This window comes from Myotis davidii, unplaced genomic scaffold (assembly GCF_000327345.1).
Source record: "Myotis davidii unplaced genomic scaffold, ASM32734v1 scaffold534, whole genome shotgun sequence".
Lineage (NCBI taxonomy): Eukaryota > Metazoa > Chordata > Mammalia > Chiroptera > Vespertilionidae > Myotis > Myotis davidii.
The window spans coordinates 4096985-4117647 of NW_006286678.1; positions in this window are offsets into that span (position 1 = coordinate 4096985).

The window sequence follows — 20663 nt, forward strand, 5'->3', positions numbered from 1 at the left end:
TAAAGGATCTGATAAGTACTTCGTGCCTACAAAATGTTAATTTTATATTTAAATTTTAAATATAGTTGCTATATTTAATGAGACTCCTTGGCTCAGTAGGCTTATGAGTGACACAAACCCATCCAATCTAAGCTGTAATTTCTGTTTGCTTTTCAAACTTGATCTCTCCTTCCTTGCTCTTTCTTTCTGACTGTCCTTTTTCTTTCTACCTCCATTCTTCAGAGCAATTTGCAGTAAGATTTCCCCAAAGACCAACATGTTTACAAATTCTCTTTTGTCTTGAGTCCAAATGTCTCCTTCACATTTTCCAGTAAAACTCCATCCCGCCAATGCCCTGTCCATTATCACAGAATCAGAGGGGAGACAAGTAGGGCTGGAAGCATGGGTGCACCACCCCAATGCACAGCCATCCGGTGAGAAGACATACATAATCAAAGGCACGCTAGTCTGAAAATCATTTTCTTTGTTTAACAAAGAGTTTCTTAAGTGTCTACTATGTGCAACGGAGCATGCCTAATTAGTCATCGGGGTCTGCCAGTAGAGCGTTTTCCTTTTTGTTGGAGGCTTAGCCTACTTTTAACGGTACCATTATATGTCACAACCCTATTTGTGAGCACCTGGTACTCATCCCAGTCAGTGTTCAGGAACTCAAAAAAATGTACATTGAGTTGAGCTGAGTTTAAGGCTCTTTGGATCTTGCTGATCACTCTTAGGAACCTCCATTCATTCTACCCATTACTTTGTGGCCAGAATACGCTATATTTCCCCCAACCAAAATCTGGCAACTCTATCATAGTACCTGAGTACATATGCTCCTCTACCCAGTATCCCAAAACTAAGGAGATTAGGAGTAACCCACTTTGGGGAAAGGCCTGGTGAAATAAAATTGAGTTGTCTAAAACGGAAACCCAGTAATGACTGGAGATGAAAGGAGAGGACCCTGCATCTTAAAGCTCTTGTGGACAGTGATGTGGGAAGATGCCAGAGATAAAGAGTAAGAAATAAAACGTTTGCCCGGCCGGCGTTGCTCAGTGATTGAGCATCGAACTATGAACCAGGAGGTCACAGTTTGATGCCAGGTTGCAGGCTCAGTCCCCAGTGTGGGGCATGTAGGAGGCAGCCAATCAATGATTCTTTCTCATCATTGATGTTTCTATCTCTCTCTCCCTCTCCCTTCCTCTCTGAAATCAATAAAAAAAATTTAAAAAAAGAAATAAAAGTTTGCCAGGAGAGTTATTTTTTTCAATTGGAAGAAGGTAGAGAATAAAAACAAGAGAAAGTTTTCAAAAGGGGAGCAGGGAGGTCTCTTGGAGATTTAACATGGCCAGGACGGAGAAAGACCAGAGAAATTCCATAACTTGGGGAACTGAAGTAAAGAAATTGGACTGGGCTTCTGACGGCCTTGAGGACTGCAGTTTCAGACTGGAGCTGGAAGGACAGGGAGTGAAAGAACTGTGCTTCTATGGGACCGACAGAGCTGAAGTAAACAACTCTGGGCAAGTATAAGAAAAAGTGGATGAGGAAAGGTGGCGTGCAAGATACAGGACCTGGCAGTGACTATAAAAGCCCAATTCTGTGAGCATCTGTTCCGCCAAAGGGAATGAAGACAAACTTACAGTCGCCTCTCTGCATCTGATTTTCCTCTCAAGATCTTCACATTCTTCAGCGAAGCCATATCTGTATTCTACACCGGTGCCTCTCAAACTTCAAAGTGCACACAACTCCCCTAGGGGCCTGACGAAAACACAGATTTCAGATTTCAGCACAAGCTCCCCCCGCCCATTCTGCTTCAGCAGGTCTGTGGGCAAGGCACATAATTTGCATTTTCACAAGCTCCACAGAGATGCTTCTGCTGCTGCTCTGCGGACCCTACTTTGAGTAGCACTGCTCACACAGCCCACCAGGTGGGGAGGAGCCCTCTAGGCCTGGAAGGGCAAAGCCGTGGACACGAGGAGGCGTCCTCTCCGGAGGAGACTGCCCCCTCACTGCTGAAATGGCTGAAGGGTGACCCACACCATGCCTCCCACACCAATGATCTTGTCTCCACACCTACAGTTCCTTTAGCTGCTTACACATTTTCTCCAGGTCGTTCAGCTCTGGAAGCGATTCTGTGAACAGACCCCTGGGACAGAGAACAGCAGACCACTTAAACATGGAGGAACTGCCCAGGGTTCGGGAGAGATTTCCTCGTGCTGATGTCTGGGACCAGCAAATCGGAGCACTCCCGAGGAGAATAGAGGCATCTCCCTGTGCTTGCTGCAGCAAGCAATACTCAGAACTTTCCTCAAATGACTTCCCAGCAGGGAGCTCTCTGCCTGCATTTCATCTAAGTACTTCGGCAAAAATCAGAGATCTGAATGCAAAAATCATAAGTATTAGAGATGGAACCAGCCTCCTATCTCACTTAGGATCCATCCCTAAGGGCCAGACTAAGAAAGGCAATTACAATACAAGAACTGAGTCTTTTCACACATGGGATTTAGAGATTTCATACAGTTTGCAACTTGGATTTTCATCTTTCCAACTGCTACCTCCTCCAAATCACAATTGTGCTTGGCAATTTTAAGCTGTGAATGGAAGCTAGTAAGTTCAGGAAGGAATCCACGTATAGACCTGGGATACTTGGTCAAAGCTGCTACCAATGTCTCACTCTAAGAACATATGAAGGAACTTTCCCTCAATAGAGTGAAGTTTAATGGTTCCCAATTATTTTCATTCTGAATGGTCTTAATTTTTTCCTGAGGGGTCGTGAGAGGGGTGGAATATGTTGGAGAAGCTGTACAAAGCGGATGGAAAAAGATTGTGCATGAATCAGGGGGTGGGAGGGAAGGGTGTAAGTGTCCAGAACTCAAATTAATTCACTGCCACAAACATGGTCTGAGCAGCCCCCTGGTGGGGGTGGAGAACACCCAAACTAACATCTGACAATAACATTCCTTCACATCTTTCTCTTTTTTTCTTTTTTATTGAGTTCAGAGAGCAAGGAAGAGGGAGAGAGAGATAGAAACATCAATGATGAGAGAGAATCATTGATCGCCTGCTTCCTGCCTGCCCCCTACTGGGGATCGAGCCCTTGACCTGGGTATATGCCCTGACTGGGAATTGAACCTTGACCTCCAGTTCATAGGTTGCTGCTCAACCACTGAGACACACTAGTGGGTCCTGCTTCCCACTCTTGCTACCCTCTGGTGCCTCACCACCTCTTGTTGGTTCCTGTAACCCCACCCACACCTTCTGCAAATAGGTAGATTCTGTTCCCTGCCTGGAACCCAGACCATACTAACCCCTCTCCCACACAGCTCTAACAAGTAAAAATAAACCGAATGCCCAGAGGAACACAGCCTAAAACATCCACAGTCACAAACTCATTGATTTTTCCCTTTTAATAATTAATGTTTGTTTCTCCAGTGCTATGTGCTACGATCCTACCTTGGGCCCTTATTTATCCCTGGCCTGAACTTCTGTGATCGTTTTCTAAGTGGACTCCCATCTCTGAAGCCTCCCACCTCCAATCAATGCTAACCACTGCCTGCTACTGGATTAAATTTTCTGGCACACAATTCTGATCACATGATTCCTGCGATGGCTCCCAAGGGGCTATAGCACAAAGTTCAAAGCCCTTAGCCCAGCATGCAGGTCTCTCACCTGTGTGCTCAGCCTTACCTGCAACTTCCCTGTGTGGGTCTGTGCTCTCTATTCCTCAGCCCCTCACCAGAACGTATGATCTTCATTTGGTTTACACCATCCACTTAGCCCAGGAAGGTCTTAACTTGGAAAATGCTCACAGAGGTTAAGGTCCAGCCCAAATGTTGCCTCTGGCCTAAAGATTTCCTTACAGAGATAAACAACCACTTGCTCTCCTAAACTCTCAGGAGTCTTTTTGCATCTCTTTTTTATGACGCTTGGCATGCTGAACCTCTCAGTATAGTTATCTGTGTCCATCTTCTCCAACACCCCATTCTAAGCATCTTTCCCAGCCAGATGCTGTCTGGTTCCTGGTGGTACCCACAACAACGAGCACAGGACATAGCACAGAGTAGGTTCTCAGCAAATATGTGTCAGATGAATAAATGCATGAATCGATCAATTAACATCCCCTCGGGACCTAATACTGTGTCCATAGTGTGATTTGACTTTAAAATAATTTGAGCCCGGCTGGTGTGGCTCAGTGGTTGAACATTGACCTATGAACCAGGAGGTATGGGTTTGATTCCTGGTCAGGGCACATGCCGGGGTTGCAGACTCTGTCCCCAGTATGGGGCGTGCAAGAGTTAGCCAATCCATGATTCTCTCTCATCATTGATGTTTCTATCTCTCTCTCCCTCTCTCTTCCTCTCTGAAATATATATATACATATATATATATTAAAACTCATAATTTGAATGATCAGCTGAACCAGCTGGATAATGTATGCTAAATGTTATATATGAGATGCTGCATGTAAACATATCTGCATATTTGTGTATTTGTATGACTGTCTCTTAATATGAACATACTAGAGACCCGATGCACGAAATTCGTGCAAGGGGCTCGGCCCTCGCAGCCGCGGCTTTGTTCGGAAGGTCATCCAGAAGGATGTCCAGAAGGACGTTTGGCTATCCAGTCTAATTAGCATATTATGCTTTTATTATTATGGATATTATTTTATCATGTCATTTTTAAAAATATGCGGGCATCGGGAGGCCACTATGGCACGGGGCAAGCACTATGGGCAGTCTATCTGAAGTGTACCTGGCGTATAAGACGACCCCCCACTTGGAGGCATATTTTTCAGGGCCAAAAAATCGTCTTATACGCCGGCAAATACGGTATGCTAAATGTTACATATGAGATGCTGCATGTAAACATATCTGCATATTTGTGTATTTGTATGACTGTCTCTTAATATGAACATATTAGAGGCCCGGTGCACGAAATTCGTGCAAGGGGCTCAGCCCTCACAGCCGTAGCTTTGTTCGGAAGGTCATCCAGAAGGATGTCCAGAAGGACGTTTGGCTATCCAGTCTAATTAGCATATTATGCTTTTATTATTATGAATATTATTTTATCATGTCATTTTTAAAAATACATCTTTTGAGGGAAAGTAGAACCACACACATAAGCATCTTTAAAAAACACAACTAAATGTGCAAGGCCCTAGAAGGGGTTTCTGAAGGGCAATTGGATGCATGCAGCTTTGAAATGTTCTACTTCTTCCTCATTTCCTATCAGTCAGCCCCATCCAATTTTGTTTAATGAGGCTACTGCAATGTATTTATTTTGGGTGATTGAATTTAGAGAGACATTCATCTAACACACAATTGCTGCCACAAGCTGAATGGCTGAATCATAACAGGCATGATGGCATTAATCTGAGGACAGCTGTTTCTTACCATTTCTAACACACAAAAAGCTCAGACAGGCATGGGGTTTTGCCTCAGTTACAAGATGGGGCTGATAGGATCTGAAGTAGAAATGCTTGCTCCTAGACTGGTGAAGCAGCCAAGCAGGAGAAAAAAAAATGCCCTGGAGGGACTAACCTTTGATTTTAGAACGCTGTTTGTCTGATGTGTGAGCGTTGCTTCTGGCCCTTTGGGGTGTCCAAGGAATCCCAGTTATAAGGAGATAGCTTCATAAGGACAGCAGAGGCATCGGTGTGAGTAACTAACCTCTTCAGAGGAGCTTACAACTCTGTTCTGGGTAGTTGCAGCTATTAAAGAATAATGATAACAATAATGGCTCACACCTGCATGGCACCGTTATAATTGACAGCATGGTTTCACATTCACCATCTCAGGCAAGTAGGCAAGTTAAGCTGGAGTGTGGTATACACCTGGCAGCCACCCAGGTGCCCAGTGCTCGAGGACATACCAAGCATGATTTCCAGGGCACTGGGAAGCCCCTTCCCAAAGAAATCTCCACTGACATTGGCTTGCTGCCGATGCCCAAAATCCACCATGAAAGCTTCGCTTCTTGGAACTCAGGCACTTTTACTGTTAAAAGCAAAAATGTCCATGGGAATAAGCATATCACCTGGCAGCCACCCAGGTGCCCAGTGCTCGGGGACATACCAAGCATGATTTCCAGGGCACTGGGAAGCCCCTTCCCAAAGAAATCTCCACTGACATTGGCTTGCTGCCGATGCCCAAAATCCACCATGAAAGCTTCGCTTCTTGGAACTCAGGCACTTTTACTGTTAAAAGCAAAAATGTCCATGGGAATAAGCATATAGCCAACTCTGTAACTCATTTACACCTGAATATGAATGCACTCTCAGCACCTTCTCAGCAGAACAGCTGGCTAAGGTTTAAGCAGATCACACAAGTAGTGAGAGTAAAAGGAGGTTAAGGGCCTAACAAATAGACATTGCTAGCACTCTTCGCTTGCTACAGCTTTTGAGGTAGCAGGAAACATGCAGAGTGGTGTTAATTCAACATAGGATTTTAACATAACTAAGAGCTACAGAATAACCTGCCACCTACAACTTTTATCTTCTGAAGGTAACAAAATGTCACAAGAATTAAATTTTGAAAAGGTGGAAGTTTGAGTCACAGTGCTTCCTCATATCAACAATACTCTTTCATTGATCTGTCCCCATTCATTTTTCTGACCCTTTCCTAGAGAAAGTGAGGGGAGGGGAGGGAAGGTGGGCAAAAAGTGCTTGTTTGACTGGGACCCTGGTAAGAGGGTGTCACACTCTCGCAGCCTAGCGGTTCTCTAAGCCTGACTTCCTCTCACGTGGTATTATTGTGAGCTCCTCAGAGACCTGCCCCCTCCCCCAACCCTGGTGGTCTCTCATTTGAGGATCCCTGAACCTGAGCAAAAAACATTCTAGTTCGGCAGAAGCTTCCACCCCAGGCCCCAGAAATCAATCACCACAGCCCTCATCCAGCTTCCCCTCCACTGGGGAGCAATGCACTGCCTATTAAACCGATCTCAGGTGCTTGCCACACTAGTTCTCCCCGGCTGAGGCCCCTATCTGCTCCTTGGAGCATTCTTCACCTGGATAAATTCGTGGAGTGTTGGCCAATCCAGAAGCAGCAGCAATCTTCTTTGCTCTGCTGCCAAAGCATTAGCCAGCCCTGCTCGCGTTCCATAAATTTCCTGGACGGGAGTCAAACCCAGTTCCCAGGGTTCCCAACTGCAGGAGGCACAGCTCAAGCTCTGAGTGGTCCTGTTTCAGTGAGATGAGGTGGGCACCCATATCCCTCAGCCCTCTTAGCACACTCACTGCCCCCTCCAAAGCAATGCTCTCCAAAAGTCTCCAACAGTGACTTTAGAGTGCGAGTCATGTAACCACTTTTCTGCTCAATTCATTTTGTAGGTTCTTCTAGCTGGCCTGTTCCACAGCTGTGGGTATCTGAGAGTTATTATGTCTTGATTCTCTATGGGCACTGTCAGTCTAACACTGTTACATTCATTCATGTATTTGGTGAACCATCTTTGAAGCTCTACCTTAGTGTGAATCTTTCCTGTTCCCCACTTCCTTTCTCTTGCTCATTGATTCTGTTCTTCACCTTCCTGCTACCAAATGTTATGATGCAGAATGAATCGTCCTCTCTCTTTCTCTCTTCTTCCCTCTCCACAAAGTCCCAGCTATTACGGTAGATACATGTGAAAAAATGTTTTCACTTTCTGTACCAGAATGGATAACAAGCCAACTGAGAAAAGTTTAAATAAAAAACCGACAATAAATAATGAAGATAGCCTGGCTCAGTGGTTGAGCGTTGACCTATGAACCAGGAGTTCACGGTTTGATTCCCAGTCAGGGCACATGCCCGGGTTGCAGGCTCGATCCCCAGTGCGGGGTGTGCAAGAGGCAGCCAATTAATGATTCTCTCTCATCATTGATGTTTATATATCTCTCTCTCCTTCTCCCTTCTTCTCTGAAATCAATAAAAATATATTTAAAAAATAACAAAGACATTGGATGTCAAATTATCTTACAAGCGTAGTAGGTTTTTTTTCTAACCCAAAAGCATAGCATGTTGTCTATGTGGACTTGGGTTCTTCAAAGTTCAAGTTGCAAAGTTCTTACAGAGCTATGGCAAACACACAGTCTTTAAAAAGTTGTATTAAACAAGGTGTGTTATGTGTTCCTAGTACATAGGGCCTGGGGTAGTAGGAAACAGGCCGATGACAGAGGCCAGTAAGGAATTTAACTATTGCTCAGGAAGCAGCAGGGCTATGGAATGCTTTCTGTAGCATATAAATATAGGCACGTGAAGGGGATAAAATAAAAGCAGGAGTTGTAAAGGAATACCTAGTGCTCTAACACTGCTCTACCAGACAGCTGGAGCATTAACAGTGATCTTTCTGAAATATCAAAGAACAGCTGTCTATTCTGCTAAGTCCTTGAATCCTTATCCCAAATATTTTTCTTAAACAATCATGGTGATCTATAGCTAACCTTCACTTAGGACTTTCTCTATGCTGGACCCTGGACGAAATTATTTATGGTACTTGCTATTTAATTCTCTCCTATGAAGAAGATGGTATTTATTCCCATTTTATAGATGAGGAAAATGAGTCTCAGTGATCAAGGCACTCGTCTTAAGTTGTGTGGGGGAAAGAGGGGGAGGAAAGGATCTAGGAATACAGGGTGGTTGTTTTTCTTACTTACTCAGTGTTACCTACAAACAGCAGTATGTGGCGAGTGAGCATCTTCCACCAAGACAATATGGCAGGGTCCCCACATATGACTGTACCTCTTTGGATTCAGTTTCTCTGTAGCCTTCACCCTCCCCATCTCTACATGAATAAACCCTCCTTCCTTTCCTTCCACCCTGTTTTTCCTTCTCCCATAAATATTTGTTGAGCACTTACGATGTGCCAAGCATTAAACTGGGTACAAGATTATAATATGGATTAAGGTTTGGTCCCTGCCCTCAATGATCTTCTAGTCTAGTAGAGAAATCAGGCATATCTCTCTATATAAAACCCTAATATGCAAATAGACCGAACAGCGGAACAACCGAACAACCAGTCGCTATGACATGTGCTGACCACCAGGGGGCATGTGCGGAACATGACGGGCATGGGCAGCAGGTGGCAGAGTGTGGAACATGGTGGGCGTCAGCCGCGGCTGAATGGTGGAGCAGGTGAGTGGGGGGCCACCAGACCAAGGCGGGGCACCGGTCGCTGTCATCAAGGTGAGCCTCTAGTGGTTACTGAAAATTCTTTGCTGCCGTGCGCCATGGTCCCACCCAGCACTCGCACCTGCTGCCGGCGCCAGCCCCAATCGCTCTGCGCTGTCAGCAGATGTGAGCAGGGCCAGCGCCGTCAGCACATGGAACAGCAGTGGCAGGAGTGGGGCTGCAGGGGGACAGGGGACTTGGGGGGCCACAGCAGGAAGGGCCAGGCAGGGGCATGGAGGATGGGCCAAGACCTGCCCCTGTGCCCACTGCAACCTCATGGCCCACAGTTCCTTTCAAGGTGCACGAATTCATGCACTGGGCCCCTAGTAAGTATATAATTACAATACTGGGTTGTGAATCCCCCCATGGGGGCAGGTATAGGAGGAACATATGTCACCAGGGAGGATAAATCAGAGAAGGTGTACATGAAAAAAATGAAACCTTTCCCAGTGTTTCCTGTTTGAAATATATTCATCCCCACTCCAACCCGAATTCTATTCCACTGGCATTCTGGTTCATATTAGTCACTTTGGGCTGGTTCTGGGATTGGGTTTGTTATTTTCCTCTCCCACAGCATAGCTAATACAATACTCATGTGGGATGATTACACTGAACAGAATGTTGACAGGGGCTAGAATGCTCTAGTCATAGATAGGACCTGAGCATTCAATACCTTCAGCAATTTTAGTTTTCCTTGTAAATTACTAAATTTAGCTTCCTGGTTATGTATAGTAGCCTTGTGTGCTTAAATCTACCCATGAGTGCTGACAAGTCAGATTTCTGAGCCTGGCAGGCAAAGGGCCAGACCTGGACCCTGTAAGACTACTGTGGTAACACCCCATTGTGAAGGCCTTTAAAGAGACAGCCAACCGGCCTTCTCCTGGGTCATCCAGCCTTTGTTACTGTCACACCATTTCTTTTGGAACACTACAGAAGTAACTGACACCTCCCCCTTTCAATGTAGGCATCCCCTCTATGGCAATGCCTGCCAACAGATAAGTCAGCCCAAAGTCTTTATCCTGACTGTCTCATCAGGATACTGTACTGCCTTCCCCGTGCTATGTCTCATTACTACCCTACACACACTCTGAATTCCAAACTTGATATATTTGCCCATACTGTCCATTTTTCCCCTCCACCTCTCAGCCGTACGTGCCAAATCCAAATCCCATCTTTGATTCAAGACCCAGGTTAGGTGCCCTCTCATCTCTAACCACTTCTATAATTGCTATTCCATCTCTGAAGCTCCATAGCTCATTCCTATTCATTCACATCTTTTGTTAGGATTCCGGCATAAGAGTGAGGTCTCCAAGAATTCCAGAAATATAAGTCATCTTTCTACTCAGAGCACTCTTCCCAAATAGGAAAAGTTTCCTGGAACGTCACATTCATTCAGCCTTTCGTTTATTTATTCAGCCATTTGACAAATACTAGCATTTACTGAGTGCCTCTGTGTGCCAGGCAATGGGATACAGTGGTGAAGGAGACTGACAGGGCTTCTGCCCTCATGCAGCTTCCAGTCTAGTGGGGAAGACAGAAACAATTAATAAATTATTGAAAGAGAATGAGTTGAATGATCTCAATGGCCAGTGTCACTGAGCTCTGAGCCCAATGTCCTCAGTCCCTGGTTGACTAGCCCGTCTTCAGAGAATGCTAGGAACAGAGTCACAAATATTTTTCATCTGACTCCCTGTCTCCTAGCTCTAGGCAGACCACCCCTGTCACACAAACAGTTGTCAGAGTTGCCAAAGAATAATATGACTTGTTATGCTTAAGCTTTCTTAGTGTAATTACATCCCCATTAGCCAAATGATTGTGTTTCATGTTAAAGTTTCCTAATTTCATTCTCAAAGGGTGACATTAACGTCATGCTTTAGGGATTCTTATTGCCAACCTCATTTACCACCTGTGAGAAACAAAAATCTTTGTTTTGCTCACTGCTGTATCCCCAGTGCTACAATGCCTATCACGCAGTAGATGCTCAATTTATATTCATTGGAGGGATGGGTGGGTGGATGGATGGGTGGATTTTACCTTCCCCCTTTCAGCAGAAATGCTCTAAGAACATAGTACCTGCCTAGTTCACGTTCGGGCTCCTCCAGCCCTGCACAGGGAGGTAACCAATCAATCAATTATTCTATATAATAAAACTCTAATATGCAAATTGACCGAACAGCGGAACGACCGGAGGAATGACCGGTCGCTATGACGTGCACTGACCACCAGGGGGCAGATGCTTAACGCAGGAGCTGCCCCCTGGTGGTCAGTGCTCCCAGGCTCACAGCTGGTGAGCACAGTGGCAGTGGCGGGAGCCTCTCCTGCCTCCACAGCAGCGCTAAGCAGCAGCGAGTAGACAGGCGGTAAGGAGCAAGTGGTCCCGGACTGCGAGAGGAATCCCGACTGTGAGAGGGTGCAGCAGGCCAGGCTGAGGGACACGCGCGCACACACACACACACACACACACACACACACCAGTTCACGAATTTTGTGCACTGGGCCTTTAGTTTGAAAACAAAAAGTCATCTAGCTTTGCTTGAATTTTTTCATGACTAGAAAGAACTCCCTGCTTTTCAGGCAGTTAGTTCCATAGTCGAACTGCTCTAGCTGTTAAAGTCCTTCCCACTTTGGGTCTAACATTTGCCTCCCCACTGGTCCTAGTCCTGCCCTTGAGGCCCATGAAAGCGAATCTGCATCATGGCAGTCCTTCTGGTGATGTGGACAGTGACCGGGTTCCCTGCCGTCACTTACAAACAGGACACTTCTCCGGTGTAAACGCAGGTCATTGAAAATCCTTTGAAGCACTCCCCACATAGTTCAAAGGAGGACACGTCTTCATCAGTGTGTGGAGTGTTCTGAACTCCCACAGAGTCCACTGTGCCAACAGGTTCCCTCTCCAGGTCAGGGACCCGGACCGGAACGGATGGTGACAACAATAATTAATGTTTACTCTGCAATTAATTATGGTTGACTGGTTAATCCACATAACACCCTGGCATATAGGTCAGGGTTTCTAGGCCTATTAATGGTCAAGATGATGAGGCAGAAGACAAGGACCGAGGCATATTTTTGCATACGTGATGGGGAGTAAAGGGACTAAAGCATGCAGAAGACAGGCTTCGAGGCCTTGCTGTGTGCCAGGCTCTACAGCAGGCTCTGCGTTCTGAGATAAGTTAAAAATGTTTCCAGATACAGCACCTTACACACAACAGGCCCAAAGCTGTGCACAAAGGTTTGATATTATTTGAAATAAGAGAACTGTTAGCTGTAGGTGCAAATATCTTTTTGCTACACAAAGATTTTATTGTAGTAGGATTTACTCCAAATCCCCTGAAAACTGATACACTTGGGCCACAAAAGTCCACTAAAATCAGTGTGTATGTTTAATTTCACCCATTTCACTGTATTGTAAATGCAGAAGACATTTTAAGTGATTCATTTCATCAAATAAAGAATCCTCTCCAAATTATTTTATCATTTGAACAAGCCCCTCCTTAAAACGGGATTTGTAAGTATGAGACTTTGGGGAGATTTTGAGTCCTTTGGGAATCTGGTGACAGCCACATGGGCTTTCCCAAGAAGAGGGGACAGATTCACATATGCACAGAGATTGAATAAATTCAGAGTCCGTGAACTGGAGGTAGAGATCAGAAAAGAAACTGGCCCCTGGTGAGGCTTTGGAGCCACTGTGAGGGCTTTGATTTTCATTCTGAGTCAGATGGGAAGCCACAGAAGGTTTTGAACTTGCATTTTAACAGGGGCCTTCTGGCTACCGTGATGAGAATAGACTTGAAGGGGGAGAGGGCCAAAGGAGGTTACTGCAAACATCCAGGTGAGCGAGGATAGCAGTGGAGGAGTGAGAAGTGGTCAGATTCTGATAGAATTTGCTGACCAGATTGAATGTGGTATGTGAGAGGAAGAGGTGGGTCAAGCTGACTCCAAGGGTTCTGGCCTGAGCAACTTGAAAGCTGGGGTTGTCATCACCCGGGATGAGGAAGACTAAAAGGTTGCAATTTTGGTGGATGCAGGGGAATGAGAAGGGAAATATTAGGAGCCAAGTTTGGAACCTTTTAAACTTGAGATCCAATTGGAAATGCTGAGTAGACCATTGAATGTCTGGTCAAAAGTCTGGAGAGAGTTTGGGCCTTAATACTGTTTATCTATAAAATCGAAAAAAAAATAGTATAATAATGTCTACATAGTAATACTTATTATTGGAGGGATTAAACAAGACAATGCATGTAAAACTCTCAGTTCAGGACTTAGTAGGCAATAAGCCCTCAATACATTTCAGCTATTATTTTATTAAAACTTAAACGTTCTCGGTCAGTATTCCTATCATTACTATAAAGTTATGAGTGTGGTTGCTTTTAAGATTGATAAGTTGTTTCTGGTGTCAGTTCCTGGGCATGATTTGTAAAAGAAAACAAAGTCCTGAACAATGGCAGTGCCTTGGGAATTAGTCCCTAGCCCCCAGAGTTTAAGATTGTAAAGGCTTTTGCACCCGTTCAACAGGTAGGTTATGTTACATTTCTTCAATAATAGGTATGTTATTTCATCAACCCAGAGTTCATTTCAAGTTTCAGAGAGGGTTTGACGTGGAGAATGAGGCAGTTTATCCCAAGAAACTGAATACCAGCAAGGACCCTGCAGGGAGGACATTCCCAGACCATTCGTGTGGCCTGTGTGACACAGGAGGTTTCAATGGAAGGAAGCATGAGAACTCATTGACTACCCTGCCTCGATTTCCATAGCTCCAGATGTGATTGCTGGCCACAAGTCTATCTGGCTCCTTTTAAAATCGATTCACAAAAGCCATGACCCATGTCTTCCTGAAATCGCAAATTCCTTAGTGGAACCTTCCGTGAAAAAGCACACCTTTGCCCTCTGTTATTAATGTATTCAGTCATCTTTAGCTGTTTTATGTGGGGAAAGTGGAAACAAGAGCTGGCGTGGCTTTATTACACCCTTCTAGATCTTTGAAGCAATGAGTTTCCAACATCAAAACCTAAACAATGTTTGAGGTTTCTCTCTTTTCCTTTTTACACCTCTTTGAATTTTGACTATAAATCCTTGACCCTGTAATTCTCTTCAACATCTATAACAAGCCTAATGTTCAATAATCTTCCTTATCTCCATGTGTACATAAAGGGAAGAGGTGATGAGTCAGTTCAAACAGTCCAAAATGCATCTGCAACAGATAGATGATTAAGGTCACAGACAATCACAGATCTCGTGTGGTGGGTTTAGCAACGGAAGCACAACGCAGAATGGGTAGATGCACCACTGAGGGGGGAGAGAGAAAAGGACACACAAAAAGGCTCTTTTCTCACATCCTTGTTTCCTTCCATCTGTGAATGAGGCCACATAACTGAGCTGATAGATGCTAATGAGCAGGGCGATGCTCAATTAAACTTCATGAAACACCAGTTTCTTTCCTTCTCCTTGATTCCTTTGCGAGTTTCTAATAATTGCTACATTCACTGTGACTGTGCTTCAAGCAGATCTCCAAGGCTGACTTCACAGGAGAAAACAAGTCTTCTCCCTCCCTTCCCCAGGACTCAGGAGAGAACCCCTTCAGGACTAACACCTCAGGGTCCCCTAGTCCAGCAGGACATGTGAGGGGCTGAGTTAGCCCCTCCCACATCACTGATGTCTCTCTCTCTCTCTCCCCCTCCCACCCTCCCTTCTTCTCTGAAATATATATATATATTACAACAACAAAAAAGAACAGGTATCTTTCATTCCTTCTCCTTTCTCCTCTCTCTAGTCATTTTAATTGCAGAGTCCTTTTGCAAGCTCTGTCCATTCAGCCTTGCCGTCATCTTAGCCCCCACCCCATTGATCCAGAAAGTTCACCCCGGGGTCTGAAGATTATACAACTCATCTCCTGAACCCACTTAGTGGACAGTGAGCCAAACATGTAAAACGCCAGGAAAGAGTCAAAGGGGGTTAGAATTAACCTTGTCTGCCTTTACAAAGCAAGGACAGGGGTCCTAAGGCAATTTCTGGGATCCTGTCAGATAGGCAGCCCTTCCCAATACTAGCAGGGGGCTCTGTGGGGCCAAGGAGTGAGCACAATCCAACCCTATCTGGGCAGCGGCCAGTGCCCAGCACAGGGGTGAGTTCTCAGTACCTGCTGTGGAATGAGCAGGCCGCTTCCTCACATCCTCCCGCTCCCGGCTCCTGAGTATCCAAGGTTTTCCTCTTCCTTTCTGTGCAGTGAGGGAAAATCCTCCCCAGGATCCCACGTCAGCTGGCTGGACTGGGCCTCTGCTGCCAAGTCCCAGGGACGCCCTAACATTCCACTTCTCAAGTACTGTGCTGAGTCAAACAGCCTCCCACACACTCCAGCTTCAATACAGGCTGAGTCTGCTTGTGTCTGTTCAGTTCTGGGACAATCAACAAAGTCTATTACCTTCTCAGACCCAGGCTGGACGCTGGAGATACAGAACAAGAGTCGTGTGCAACCTTGAAAGGTTATATACGCATCAGAGCACAGGTGGTTAACAGCAACCACTTGCAGCCCCACTGCCTGCGTTGTATCCTGGCTCTACAATTTGGGTGAATATTTAACCTCTCCCTACCTGAGTTTCCCACTTAGAAAATGGAAATAAGAGCATGCCTCAGAGAGCTGAGAATGATTAATTCTGATTATGAGAATATGATTTAGAACCCTGTTTGGCACAGAGTAAATACCCAATACATTTAACTATGACTATGTTTGCATTTGGGCCCAAAGTTTGGCCCATTTCTCTTCATTCTCTCTGCACCTGGCTGGTTTCCTAGTTTCTCGGGAGGGGTTTTTCTCTGCTTCTGGCTCCCCTCAATCCCAATGGCCCAAAACGACGCTTCTCCACACCACTGTCTGGCTGTTTTGTCCACTAGGATTCAAATGCAAAACCTTCAATAGGTGAAGCCATCATCTCCCTTCCATGAACCCAAGTGAATTATTACGTAATTATTCTTCTAAGGAAACTCTTGGTCAACACAGAGGAAGGACCAGATATGAAAGGAGTCGCCCTGAGCCAGAAGCCTGGTTCCTAAGCAACCTTATGCCCACATCTTCCTGTTCTTTCAAGGTCAAAGGCGGGGGTTTCCACATACCTTTCAGAAATTCTGACACCAGTGAACAGTGAGCAAAGATAATATTCCCAGGACTTAAAAAAATCATAATGTTATTTTCTTCTCTGCTCACCCTAAGTTATCTATCTAGAAACAGTGGGTTATGATGTATGTATTCAATGAGGCAAATACATACTTTTCCTCATGCCTCCCGAGTTGCCATTAATATAATTATTAAAGCCACGACTGCCCATTTAAGACATGTAAACTTCAAAATAAGTTGGATTTTGATCCAATTGGCTAAGGCAGTTACGAATCTCCATGACTGGGTAGTCCGTAGCCTCAAACGCCAAATTAATTTCCATTCGCCCATTTAACAGTTCCATTAAAAAACACGGCATTGCTGTCATGCCTGACCCAGCCAAGTTCCAGGTGGTATTCTTCGCATCATTTCCAGTGCTTAAATTTTGGATAATTTCAATGCAAAGAAAATAATAACAACTATTGGCCAATAAACATGAAAACTTCTCCCAAGTGGGTCATTTTCTTATTAAGTAAAAATTACCACTGCTCTGCCACCCACCTACCCCCACCCCAATCCTTGGAAATTGCTTCTTCTGCCAGACCTGAGCTTGATCCTCAAGACATAATGGTGAGCTATGGTGCCCCAAGGTCTCTGTCCCCCAGGGTGACTTAAACAAACCTCCAATAGTTTAGTTGCCCCATGTTCCTACTACACACTTACCTGCTCCCTTGCGCTGGTATTCACAGTCTTCACGCTGATGACAGAATCCCAGAGCATCAATCCGGGAAGGGACATTAGAGACCAGCCAATCCAAGCCCTCATCTTACAGATATGGACACGGGAGCCTGCGAAGAGGAAGACACCTGTCCGAGGTCACATAGCTCATCAATGAAAGAGCTTGGAGATTCACCTCCCCTTGCTGTCATTCTTCTTCCAACCGGTTCTGGTGCGCTCCGCCCTTGTTGCCGTTTGTGCTCTCAGCACACAGTCCACACCCTCGTGGGCTGTGCCAGCAGCCTGCACGGCTCAGCCGGCGTGAACCAACCCAGCTCAGCTGGCCCGGGACTCTACCTACCGAGGAAGAATTGTCACGTGACTCCCTTGGAAACACACACAGCGTGCAGGGACACACGTGATGTTCAGGTGTATCCATTATTGCATCTCTGCCAAGTCCATCACGCTGAGAAGCAAGCAGAGCCTACAAGTCATTTATAATGCCTGAGCCTTTAAAGTTCTTTTCTTCCAGGCCTATCATTTCACAGTACCCTACCACAAAAGCTTTGGTACGATAGCCCCAAATCCATTTGTCTACCAACAAACGCTTACTTAGGAGATACTTGTTCAAGTGCCCTTTGCTAGGCACTCTGTTAGCATCAGGGATGCAAAAGTGAGTAATAAGGGATTCCTATCATTTTCCAGTGGAAAAGACAGACGCATGGACAATGGCAAAAAATCGTGCTAAGTGCTTTGACACCCTGACAGGAGTAGGCACAGGTCTTGTAGACACACAGAAGCAGTAGCTAATCAGGCGCAGGAGGGTCAGTGGAGACTTTTTAAAAAATAATCTTTTTATTTTGGAATAGTTTAAGCAAAGCTGCAAAAATAGTGCAGGGAGCTCCCATATATCCCTTGCCCCAGTTCCCCATCGTGTTAACATCTTATGTTACTGTGGTACGCGTGTTACAACAAAGAGACCAACATTGGCATCGTACTTTTAACTCAACTAGTAGATACTTGTTGAAGAAGGTGGAATCTAAGGTGATTTCTGAATAACATTAAGAGTTTGCCCAACAAAGAGGCAGGAGAAAGAATTTTAACTAGAAAGAAAGGCATGTGCAAAGACCCAAACCTGAATTTGGTGAGTTTAGGAAATAGCCAATTGCAGTGTGTTGGGGTTGGAGGTGGGAGATGTGGAGAGAAAAGAGAAGGATAGAGGAAGAGTGAAGAAGAGGCACGAGATGGGGGAAGAGGAGTGGAAAGGGATGAGGTTAGTGAGGAAAATAGGAGCCAGATCAATAAAAGGCCTTTTAAACAGGGTCAAAGCATTTGAACTTTTTCCTGAGGGCAACAGGAAACAAACCAAAACATTTTATATAGTAGGCCAACATTATAAAAACTCTATTTGGAAAGATCACTTAGACCACAGGGTGGAAAATTCACCAGCAGTGAAAAGACAGGAGGATAAACACCAGTTGGTGGATGGCCTGAGTGAAAATAATGGCAGAGGGGGTGGAAAGAATATAATGAACATTAGAAATATTAAAGAGCCAGGTTTGATAGGACTTGTGGTTAATTAGATTAGAGCCTAAGGGAGTGAGGAGAATCAAGATTGACTCCCAGATTTTTGGATTTAGTAACTGGAGGAACTGGATGGTGGTGTCAATCATCAGACTACAGGGCACAGGAGTTAAGACTGATGGGGAGGGGAAGACGATCGGTTCCACTTTGAACAAGTGGAGTGTGAAGTACCCAAGGGACATTCCAGAAGACCATAAAGTCAGGAGGTGTTTCTGGAGGGAAATATGAGCTGGAGACATATGGGGTGAATAACTAGTCCAAGGCTGGCAGTTGAGGTCAGATGAGCTTGCCCATGAGTATAGAGAAGAAGAGGGTCCAGAAAAGAATCGTAAAGAATGCTGCTGTTTAGAAGTCAACTCTAGGAAGAGGTACGGAAGCAGGCTTTGGGGCACCCGGAGGGGAAAACCAGAAGAATGTAGTATCTCCAATGAGGCGAGAGCTTTCCTGAAAGGGTCCTGTGACCAATAGTGACAAATACTGTAAAGGGGTGGAGGCCCACAGGCTCCCTTGGATCTGACCATAGAGAGGCATTTCAGAGAATATTTGGGGCCAGAAGTCCAATATGTCCTTGGGCTGCAGAATGAGTAGAAGGTAAGAACAAGAGGACTAGAGATACGGATCATTCTTTTAAAATGATTTTCTGTGGCCCTAGCTGGTTTGGCTCAGTGGATAGAGAGTCGGCCTGCAGACTGAAGGGTCCCGGGTTTGATTCCAGTCAAGGGCATGTACCTCTGTTGCAGGCTCCTCCCCGGCCCCTGCCCTGGTCGGAGTGTGAAGGCAACCAATCAATGTGTCTCTCTCACATTGATATTTCTCTGTCTCTTCCCCTTCCACCCTCTCTAAAAATCAATGAAAAAATATCCTCGGGTGAAGATTAAAAATTAAGTAAGTGAGTAAATGATTTACTGTGATTCAGAGGCCAGAGATCACTAAAATGGGGCTAATAAATGAAAATAGATACTGTGGTGGTTAAATATATATATTGTTCCACTTAGGGTATGACTAAGCTATACTTTTTCTAGTGAAAAATTATTTCTTTTGATTAGTAGTAGCTACCATTAATAGAAAATCTACCATAAGCCAGGCACTTTAAGTACAATATCCATTTTAGCCCTTAAAACAACACTTTAAAGTAGATATCAGATATCAGTAGATATCTTCATTATAGGTAAAGAATCAAAAACCCAGAAAGGTTAAACATCTTGTATAAGGCTCAAAGCAACTTCACAGAGGAGCTGGAATTTAGACCTCACCTTCACTCCGAAACCCAGGCTTTTTCTACAGCAACGACACTGCTTTTCCTGAATATGTAATTCCTAATGCTGGCCTTTATTTCCCAGTGCAAAAGCCAAGGACTAAAATAGGTGATCAGGGAATTCCAACCACCACTGTGAGAGACCTGAGGGAAGAGATAGATAACTCAGGCACACACTTCTTGTTCAGGCACAATCTTTGAGTAAGGAATAAAGAGTCTCTGGCTTTGATTCCCAAGGTCTTTGCCGGAACCCAATATGTCCCCTTGGTGTGTGTTGGGAAGGAGACCAGGAGATGTAGGGTCAGACAGCGTAGAATAAAATCAGCCCACCTCTGCTAACTAGAAACGTGAAGTTTTGGGTAAGGAAAAATGAAAATTTTTAAGAGAATTTTGCAAAAATTCTTTTTAGTCTGGAGAAAACGGGCATTAAGGAAGACCCAAGCTGCTCTTACACATCCATGAGGAAGAATCATCAGGCTTGCTTCTGACATTCTGGAGGACATAACTGGGACCAGTGGGAATATGGTATAGAGAGGCAGATTTTGGCTCTAACAATAAGAGCTGCCTATTCAAAGATTGATGGAACTCAGAAAAGTGGTAAGTTCCCTATCACTGGAGCTGCTCAAACAGAAGCAGGGATGTTGGTGGTAGAGGCCGAGCATCAGAGAAAGCTTGGATGGCCTTTCAGGCCACTTCAGGCCTGAGATATCTGAGAGAACCACTAAAGAAAATGGCTAGGGTAAGGTTTCACAGATTAAGGCCTAAATGAATTATAAATATTATGTAATGGGAAGATTGGCATGTTCCTTCATTCACAATTTGGCATGAAGTTCATTCATTCATTCATTCAGTCACCCACTCAGGGAGTACTTCCTGAGGTTTTACTGTATATAGATATCCCAATTTA